The sequence below is a fragment of the Notolabrus celidotus genome, chromosome 12, assembly GCF_009762535.1.
Source record: "Notolabrus celidotus isolate fNotCel1 chromosome 12, fNotCel1.pri, whole genome shotgun sequence".
Classification (NCBI taxonomy): domain Eukaryota; kingdom Metazoa; phylum Chordata; class Actinopteri; order Labriformes; family Labridae; genus Notolabrus; species Notolabrus celidotus.
The window spans coordinates 4946991-4958124 of NC_048283.1; the positions used below are offsets into that span (position 1 = coordinate 4946991).

The window sequence follows — 11134 nt, forward strand, 5'->3', positions numbered from 1 at the left end:
TAATGACCAAAGTACCAAGTGCTGGGTCACTCAAGAGCTGAACACAGATTCCCAGAGTAGAGCAGGACAGTGCAAGTCAACTGTAGCTGGAAGACATGATCTGCCACTGGGGACAACAGTGGAGAACAGTCTATCTAAGTGCATAGTGCTTCCTAAAGATCTGGGTCTTTAGCTGTCTTTTGAAAGTAGAGAGGGACTCTGCAGATCGAATGGAGTTGGCCAATTCATTCCACCATTTAGGGACAACAGAAGAGAAGAGTCGACCTAGTGATTTTGAGGCCTTATGTGCTGGAAGCACTAGGCGCTTTTGAGAGGCTGAGCGTTAGCGGGCGAGAAGGGCAGTAGACCTGGATGAGGGGTTCCAGGTAAACTGGAGCGGTTTTGGTTACTGCTTTGGTTTGTATCTGATGCGAGCTGCAACTGGAAGCCAGTGTAGCAAAATGAGCAGGGGGGTGACATGAGCTGTCTTTGGCTGGTTGGAGACCAGACGTGCTGCTGCGTTCTGGATCATTTGCAGAGGTTTAACTGTGCAGGCAGGGAGGCCTGCCAGTAGAGAGTTGCAGTAGTAAATAGAGTGGCACTGTATCAGGTTTTCCCCACTGAGAATGGTCCTATCAGTGCACTGCATTATGTTTTCTCCACTGGGTCATGTTTCATCTATAGGCTACATCACATTTTCACTAATTGAAGAGGGCACCCACAGGATAGGCAACAATTTCTCCACTGCTGGACTGGCAATTGATGGCAAATGCATGTCATTTTCCTCGCACGCAGCCTAACCCAGGGTCGATGTGAGATGTTTTCTCCACTGAAAAGCCCCCTTGAGGGAATCACATCATTTTTCCCAATAGAGAGGCAGTCACGGGGGATAAGGAAATTATAAGCACAGAAAAGCACGCATTATTATCTCTTCGATGAAAGGGGGGGCCTCTTGAAGGCCCTGCATCTCATTTTTATTTTCCACTGGGCAAGCACTGCAGAGCCCTTTCGCCATTGAAAGAGCTCTCATCATCAGCACACTGCATTACATTTTCTCCAAAGGCCTGGCACCACTGAGGGAAATACATCATGTTTTCTCTCCTGAAGGACAGAAGAGTATGAACAGAAACCCATATCACACCCAATAAGGGCAAACATTAGCACACTGCACTGTATTCTCTCAGCTTGTCGGGCACATTAGAGGGCACTGCGTCATGTCTCATCCTTTGGAAGGGCAGCCTATAGATAGATGCATTGTATTTTCTCCACTCAAATGCAACATTTCCTCCATTGTATGGTCCCTAGGTTTATTTTCTCCACTTGGAGGTTCTACAAGAAGGCACTGAAGCATGCTTCTCCACTGGGAAAGACAAATAAGGGCGATTAATTAATTTTTCTGTATTAGACAGGCACCTCAGAGGGTACTGCACCACATTTTAAAGTATGCACAGCTGTAGTTTGATAAATGTTCCCTTAAAAAAACCCAAACAACTTCACATAGCGCCCTCCATGTTGGCTTCTTAACCTACATGAAGGACACTTCACCCATCTGCATATTTCCCTTCTGTGCAACTCCACTTTGTGTAAACACTCCCTAATTAGCTCTAACAACCAGTACTTAAAATGACAGATAGCCAATCAGGATAAGGTTGATATATGACTGTGTGTTTAGGAGGTTTCTGTAGTTCAGGCTCATGCTGGTTTTTAGGTTAGACATGAAGTGTGATCAGAAGCTTGAAACCACAATCAAACAAAAGATTCATCCTGAATGATGCCAGTTTGAGATTTCTTAAGTCCACCATCCATCACCTCTCTCACCAGCAAGTTTGTGAGGTTAAATATTTATAGAATAGAGTATTTAAACGGTAGATAAAGGCTGTGGCTTAAAGCTCATTTGAGGCTGCTTAATTTGGACGCCCCCTGTGGACAAAAAGCTACTTCTTATCTCATTCCAGATGTTATCTTTACATGTGTATCAACGTCTAGAACTTCCCTCCTTCTTTCTATAAACAGGGAAACATATTTTACTTATTGAGAATCTTTACCTTGAAAAAGGTTGTTTGTGTTTCTGCAGCCAGCTGTTAATCACTTGGTCTGACACCTACCCTGCGGCAGCAGTTTTAGCCTTTAAAAATTACTATAAAGAAATAATTCATCTTGAAGCTGTTGGTATTATTTGCTTCTGTGGGTCATGAAGAGGCATGGTTATTCATTTTACTGTTTTAGAACCAAATAAAAGGTCCCCACAGGAGCTCTAAACTGTCCTGTCCTCTTAATACAAAGACAAACTTCAACAAAAGGAAAGAAAAGGTTTGTGTTTTTGTGTGTTGAAATGAACCTAATATCCACAGTGCTACTTCTGTCATGGATAAGAAACAAGGAAGAGTAGAGTAACGATTGCAGACTGTTAATTCCAGCAATGTGGATGCACATGTAGAGGACTTTTGTTGCCCAAATTTAGGATGCTATGACTACATTTTCCTGGACATGAGTATCCACTTCTGATCAGGTTTTTAAGTATCCTGATTTGTGCTTGGAAACATAATATCCCAGTTACAGAAACCGGGACATATCATGCATCATGAGCTTCTTGTCCTCGAAGGCCACCATCGATTCTGGCACTTCTCAAACGGTGAGGGCGAGCAAAGGAGCATTTTCAATCCAGACTCTGACTGCTGGGTTACTCTGAATATCCCCGTTTCTACACACTGAAATGTAAAACTGTTAGTCACCCTTGAAAGCTGAAAACAAGCTTTTCATGGTTCATGCTACTGTGGTGAATTTGATTTAGATCCTGATTATTTGTGGTTATGTATTTTTTATTTGCATGTGGTTTTTTTTGTCTTGTTCATTTAGTAAACAAGTGTTTTAATTAAGAGCCGGGCAGAATGTAATCTTTGCTTTCCTGTAGAAGTATTTTTTTAATTGTTGCATCATAGATTATCAGCATCTGTTCAGCACACACTTAGCCTGCTTCAGCTCCTCCATCAATATTTCATATGTGCTGCTAAAGCCAAGAAGAAATGTTTTAGTTCAGCAGCAGAAAACACAGAAGGAAGTGAAACGCTAGAAAGTCTGCCTAAAAATTCAAATGCCTCGGTTTTCTCTCAAGATGGTTTGAAACTGTGATTCAAGTCAAATTTGAGCAAGATCTGCACAAAAGCTGCTTCACAGTGTACATGGGGAGACGTACTGTAAAACACACACACACACACACACACACACACACACACACACACACACACACACACACACATACACACACACAGGGCTCTGCACCTCAGGTTTGTAAATGACAGAGCCACTTTTAGCATGAAAAGAGGAACTGAAAAAACTCGCTCAGTCGGTTGATTTTCGACATTCTTTTGTGGGATGTGGGGTTGCTGAGTTTTTTTTACCATGCCAGTGAAATGCTGAGATTTTCACACTCATTGTCAGAGTAAAAAAAAACACACAAATCGACTGAAACCGCAAAAAGAGGGTGCACATTCCAGAAGATATTCACTTGGATGTATGAACCACGCTATGGCTGACAGTTTCTGCAATACGAACAAGAAGTTTCTATTCCATTAACATGATTAAGCAATAGAGAGATTAAAAAAAGGTCTGTTTTGTTGGAGATTATCAACATACTGCCTGGCGAGCTGATCATCTATAAACCAAGAAACAGCTCTGTTATTCTTTTAACTGCAGCAGAAAAGTCAATGCATGAATTAAATACTTTGTTTAATGATTCTCTTAGTTCAAACATCACTTTGCCAGCGCAGCACTTTCATGGAATATTAAAAGTCATCTCACTCGCTGTGAAACTGAGCAAACCCTCATCCATGCGCGCTGAACGCAAAGCCCTGAAATCCTTTTAAAGCAGTGTTCATCCTCACTTTGTCATGAACTCACAGGGCAAATCATATCTAAGTCCACGCTCTCAGGTCCATTGTCTTCAAATAGTGGAATGAAAAAAGACACTGGGAATGGATCCAGTTTGCAGGCATTACTGCTGCCATTAGCTCTGTGTAATAGCCTTCAACCATCTGTATAGTGATGTGCATATTATTACTCTCCTAACAAAATCTGCCCGTCGTCTAATGGCCATTCAATCAGACCTTTACACATCACTTTTCTTGTGAATTACCAGACATATTTCTTCAAATGAAATTCAATGCCAGCTTTGAAGTGTTACCTCGCATAAACCGACAGTCAAAGCCTTCATGGCCAAACAGTCCGCTGCTGAAATTGATGCAGGACTCACGGTCACACTGATCCTAAAGACTCAGACAGGTTTTGTAGTACTCAGTGCATAAAGGATACTCAGTATGGTTTTACAGTTTAACATATTGCAGGGATTGTTTAATGGTTTTGCAGATTTATTCATCACACTTTCATAGTGTTACATTGACTGATTCAGCACCACTGATGGTATATTCCACAGACAACACACCTCTGTCTCCTCCGAATGTGAGATATGAAGCCAAAATATCACCTCAATGGGCGCTGACACATTGTGCTGTTGAAGCCAAGGCACGTGCCTTTCAGCTCACCAAAACGCATATTTAACATACTTATAAAATCTCAAAGATGCCACATGTCCTTGTGATCCACAGCAGAGCAGAGTCATTTAAAGATTTGAGGAGAACACTTTGGTTAAGAAGAGTTCAATGTCTCTGCTAATCTAAGAACGCCACAGGAGCTTCATTGTCCACAATCATCTTTTTCAAATCAAATAACTCATCAAAACTAAGCTTCTCAAAAAAAAAAGGAACCCAGGAAAATAAATCATCATGATGAGGACTAAATATAATGACAGACAGCATGTTTGAGAAAAGAGCGTCCATCCACCCATTATCTTGACTGCTTATCCTGTTCGGGGTCACGGGGGGCTGGAGCCAATCCCAGCTGACTTCGTTTGGAAGGCAGGGTACACCCTGGACAGGTCGGCAACCTATCACAGGGTAAACATGGAGAGACAGACAACCATTCACGCACACACTCACACCTACGGGCAATTTAGAGTGACCAGTTAACCTCGAGAGCATGTTTTTGGACTGTGGGAGGAAGCCGGAGTACCTTGAGAGAACCCACGCATGCATGGGGAGAACATGCAAACTCTACATAGAAAGGCACCTGACCGACCGGGGACACGAACCAAGAACCTTTCTGTTACCCACTGCACCACCGTGCAGCCCCAGAAAAGAGCATTCAACATGTATTTTAATGTTAAATATGACCCATGTTCCATCTGTTATAATGGAGGAGGTGACCTATACTGCAGCCAGTCACCTATACTGCAGCCAGTCACCAGCAGGAGCTCTAAAAGTTATGGCGTCCCTCAGGATAGCGTTTGTTCTGTCCTTTGTTTGATACAGTCCACACATTTCTGCGATACTCCTCAGCTTTTTTAATTTCTGTGCTGCTCCACACGGAGCTCCGGCTATAATTTACATATCCTTTCTGTTTGATGAATTTAATTTGGTAATATGCTTTATCTGATATGCTTTCAGACTGTCCTCTAGCTGTGTATTGTGTGCAGTGAATGCCTGAGGCAACTTCCCCCCATAGGGACAATATCTTATCATATCTTAATAAACCAGCTTTAACCAGTTTGTACTCCCCAGAGTCTCTGTGGATTTAATGAAGACTGTTTGTATGTGTAGATTTCTTACATCCTCCTTTCCAAACATCAGTAATTTTACATAAAGTCAATAAATATTTAAAAATGTGGAGCCCTGCTCAGGCATATGGACGTGAATATTCAGCACATGCTGTCTAACTGCGAAGCATACACAGCAGATTTACATACGAGTACATGCTTACATTTTTCCAGCTGTCTCAAAAATCTACAAAAATACACGCATGATACACGCTGCAGAAATTAAACTTAATTCTGCCTTAATGAGGAAGTAATAATTCATACTACTTCAGTTAGACAGTTCACGTTTTAATGGTTTGAACTGTTTGTTGCAGCAGCAGATCATTGGATCATTGTCCAGACTCCAGACCTCATCACTCCTTTTGTTTTACATGCAGAAACTGAGGAGTGATGACATAATATCTTAAACCCCCCGAGCAGGGGCCTGCAGGTGGATGCCGGGGAGGTGGTGGGGCTGGAAGTGTGAGTGCAGCACTGGTGCAGGGCAGCGGCGGTAACAGCAGAGCAGAGACACAGACCAGAACTCTTGCAGCTTAAATAGACCTCCAAATTGGGAGGATATGGTTGTCATGTGATTTTGGAAATGACACATGGAATGTGTGAAATCAGTGCAGAATAAGTTGCCCGCCTAAACTACCTCACAGGCTAAACTCCATTTATTCCAGGCCGTAAATCAAGAAGGATTTCAAATGTTCATGCACAAAGCTGCTGGAAAAGGCAACTAACATTATCTGCATGTTGCAACTTACCAGACTTTTATGTGTTTAGGCATCTGAAACAAGAACCAGAGTCTGTGATTTATTTACAGAGGACACATTAATTTACACATATGAAATTGTAAATGATGTACCGACAACAAAATAGACTTCAAATTGAAGCAGAATGTAAAATAACGACAACAAACACTTGTAAATCTGCCAACAGCATGTGTATTTATTTATTTGTAAATTTGTTCTCTCACACTGTGTATATCTGTGTTATCTTTGAAGCTTACTCCTGTTTCTAAAATGACCCAGATTCCCTGCAGGCATTATTTAAGTGTCATCTGATATAATTCAGCACATTTGTTTCAGCTTTAAACATTCCTGCTGGTCTGATTTACATGAAATTATTCTCCTGTCACATGTGAGGAGTCCTCAGTGGAGGGTCTACAAGCTGTGGCTTCACTTAACCACCATTTGATAGCCGTCATTATGTTAAACACAAGCAGTTAAAACAACATAACTGCAACCATATGACTGCCACTTCCGTTTACAACTCACTCGAAAGTGAGGCCCCTCTTTGAGACACAGGAATGAACAACTATTTCAACTTCATAAAAAAACGACACCGCTTATATCTCTAGAGAACACATTTCAAGAGAAAATAAGACAAGATCACAATTCAGTTTATCAGATGTGAACTTACAAAGTTCATGCATTTCTGAAAATCCTGGACACGTGAATGAAAATTTGGGGAACCACACTCTTCTCAAGAATTAACATTTCTTCCACAACCTAAACCCAAACATAAGTATTTGTTTTCTTATCCAGATAAATATATTTGACAGCTTTGGTTACTTTGCAGAAATGTTTTACCCACAATCTCATAATGAGCTTTAATAATGTTTTAAAAAAAGAGATGAGGCATAGTGAGCGTGTTGATTTTGCAGATTGGAACCGGACAGGGTGAGCCGGACTCCAATGCATACCCTTATTAAAACCCCTGTTGTAAGTTTTTAAGTAGGTGTGAAAGAGGTCAGAAGTGACACTGAAACCTCTGTATGACCTTACAAAGCAAACCAGACCATCAAACAACAGGACTGACATTTCTACATTGTAGTTTGAAATGCCTGAAAACACTGTGAGGGGTAGATGTCATGTCACACCAAAGACTGAAGAAACAGCCTTTCTGTACATTTTCAACAGCAGATGTTCACGACGTATGTCACTTTGACTGGAGTTTTTGGTCAGAAAATATCCATCCATCCATCCATTATCTTGACCGCTTATCCCGTTAGGGGTCGAGGGGGGCTGGAGCCTATCCCAGCTGGCTTCGGGCGGAAGGCAGGGTACACCCTGGACAGGTCGCCAACCTATCACAGGGCTAACACAGAGAGACAGACAACCATTCATGCACACACTCACACCTACGGGCAATTTAGAGTGATCAATCAACCTGAGCATGTTTTTGGATTGTAGGAGGATGCCGGAGAACCCTGAGAGAACCCACGCATGCACGGGGAGAACATGCAAACTCCACACAGAAAGGCACCCGCCCGGCTGGGGATTCGAACCAAGGAACCTTCTAGCTGTGAGGCAACAGCGCTACCCCGGTCTAGCCCCGGTCAGAAAATATGATCTTGAAAAATACAAGAGAAGGTCACCAGTAAGATAAAATGTACCTCTTTGCCCAAAGAGGGCGCCACAATCATCACAAACTGCAAGCACCACACAGCAAACAGTCAATGAACTTACAGGTTTAAAGCTACAGTAAATATAATCCATACATGATGTCGTTATAGCTGTGTTCAGCTGCATTCAGATGCTCTCCTACAGCTTCTGTTGCTTTTAAATGCACCATAAATAAGTCATCTGAATCAATTCTCTTGGACAGCAAGAGGTCAGAGAGTGGTTTGGTGTCTATAAAAATGAGAATGATATGCATTGACTAAATAAAAAATGGATGTAACCTCAGTGACGTCATTCATTTGTTTCCAAAGCAGAGTTTTGAAGCCTATAGTCAGTGGACCCCATGTTGGAAAATTTGACTCTAGCTAACTTTCGGTCGACCTAATAAGAAGCAAAGAGGTGGAGTTGATGCAGACCCTTAGCTTCCTCACTAACAGCTACAGTGTGCCCGCCTAACAGACAAGTCAGCCGTACCTCTAATGGGCAAAACTTGTATTCTTAATATCTTCAAAATGAATAACTTATAAAAATGTCACCCCATGTACAGTGTGAGTGGTTAGAGGAATTAGCCATAAAGACCATGTACCAGACTGTAAACATGTTTATTTCAGCTGTACAGATCGTCTTATTTGAATAGGTGTGCATGGGGTTACCGGTACTTCTTTAGCCAGCCCCCAGTGGACACTCAAGCAACTGCAGTTATTAGCACTTTTGCATTGGCTTCATTTCTCAAGGCCAGAGCTGGCTGCTTGGTGATACGCTGTAGCTTTTCTGATCTCAATCTAATTGAACACTGAGAAGATTTTCCAGCCACATCAGAACACAGTGAGAGGGAATATCCTGTAAGAAAATAGTGGATTTCAGAGACTGGAAGAATCAGTTTCAAGGAGCTTTGAACTTATTCTGGTGGTTTCTCCTTTGAATTGTCATCCGTCTAAATGTTACCCCTGTTGGTCTAGACATCGAATAAAACACCAAACCATTTTCTAAGACAATCAGCGTAACTCTCTGTGGAACATCAGCCAGAAGTACACACTGTAAATGTGAAGCATGGGCTGCTGAGTGCTGGAGCCTTTATTGTCTGGATTAATTATCCTTATAGTCAAAGAGAATGGCTCACTGGAAGCTCTGTTCTTTTCTTTTGCCTTTTCATGAGTGAGTCTGCTGAGATCTGTAGGAACGCCTGAGGGGGAGAAAGCTAGGAGGAATAAATTGTTCAATAACTGGCCCCGGTCCATCTCAGCCTTACCCATTTTTGTGTGTAATGTTGGTTAATAACAGCTTGGCTAGGTCTATGCATATTTTAGAGAAATTTCCTCTGATCAAAGAAATGAAATCATTATGATCTGATAAACTTCACAGACTCATCTCACTGTAGGTGTAATTGTTTAAGGATCAATAAAACACAAAGAGGTTCAGATTACAGCGGGCTATTCCTGTCATGCTTACACAGAGATTAATAGAGAGAGGGTGTTTGTTTTAGCTGTTAAATTTAGGCCTATGAATTTGTCACAGAGTTGTAAAAACAGGTCTGACTTGTTTGGAGAGACTGTAAAAGATTTATTTGTAGTAGAACCAAGCAGGGTATAAAGTCTGACTTTTCAGTCAAATGCAGAACAAGTGTGGTGAAACCCAAAAGCAAACAAAGTTTTGATTCAGGTGCGAGGACTCATCTTTTTATGCTTTATATGAAGTTATTTAAAGTGAAATATAATATAATTCCGCCTTTTACCTCATTGAATAGTAAGAGAAAAAGCACAGTAGCTCATAAAACTCTTACCAGACTAATAAAAGCGATACACTAAATTAACGTCTTGCAGGCGGATAGAAGAGAAAGAGATCAGACCACAGCAGAGAAATGATCAAGTGTGGGCAATAAGAGATGTGTGGGCAAAGAAAAGGTAACAAGAATGGTTCCCTGATGAGTTTTTTAAGCCTTGAATCTCCTTCACAACTTTGAAGGAGTTTGAAGTGAACACTCACCTGGTTTAAGTCTCCGCTCTCCGTCTGTCTGTCTCCTCTTAGGTTCTCCTGAAGCAGCTCAAGAAAGAAATTTATTCAGAAGAGTGCAGACTGAAGGAGGTGATCATGAAAACAACAGTGTGTAGATTTCTTACAAGCTTTTCTCTAAATTAGGGGAACATTTTATTCTGTTTCACTAATCCGGGGCCTTTCAATCTCTATAAAGCTTGAAACAGTTTGAGCCATTAACATGTCTGCAGTGCATCACATTAAGGCCTCAAGGGTTACACTTCAAGTCTTAAGCACTGTTGCCACTTTGTCCAGTAAGCGTGTCTTGTGCTGTTCGTTTCGTGTGCTAGAGGAGGATGACTCATTCACTGGAAAAAACAAAAACCTTACTTCACCCAACCCTCCCTTCCCTTACCTAACCAAATCAAACTTTACTTCCACTAACCCACAAAACCAAACCTTTTCTGCCGATCCTATCCTCACCAAACCTTCCATAACCTAACCTTAACTGATCTCGCCCAACCTAACCTTCTGTGACCTCACCTCTCCTCATCTCAACTATCCAAGGCTAACCTAACCTAACCAAACCTTCTGTAACATAATCTAACTGCATGTAACCCAACCTCATTAAACCTAACCTAACCTTGCCAATCCTAACCTACCTGACCAAAACTAACATAACTTTACCCAACCTAGCTACAAGTAACTCACCAACTCTACAAACTTATCCTTGCCTTACTGAATTTTTACCTGACCTAAATTTCCCTAACCTCACCTAATCTATCCACCTAATCTAATCTTACCCATTATAACTAAACCTGACTCAGTCTTATCTTACTCTTACCCCATCGTCCTTAATGTACCAAACCTGACCTTACCTAACCTCGCTTTATTTCATCTAACCTTTCCAATCCTAACCTAACCAAATGTTACGGGTGTGAGGGTGAACCCTAAAGCAGCACACTGGAGCCCGGAGGAAACAGCAGGTAACAGTCTTTACTAACCCGGTCACACAATGTCTGTTGAGAAGCTGGTTTCGCTGTGTGGAGGATCAGGCTGGAAACAGACGAGGAGCAGGGAAATCTCTTGGTCAGGGACAGAAGGCTGAGGTAGTTACCAGGGCAGAAACGAGGAAGGAAGGTCAGGG

At 41.8% G+C, this 11134-nt stretch overlaps 1 long non-coding RNA gene across 1 annotated transcript; it reads right to left on the reverse strand.

The window, feature by feature from the left end:
- Positions 1-8606: 8606 nt before the first annotated feature.
- On the reverse strand, positions 8607-11041 carry LOC117823214. The gene is made up of 3 exons (XR_004633340.1): positions 10992-11041; positions 10000-10047; positions 8607-8856 (listed from the first exon to the last, which is right to left on the reverse strand). It is a non-coding gene; the product is annotated as an uncharacterized LOC117823214 (long non-coding RNA).
- Positions 11042-11134: the final 93 nt, after the last annotated feature.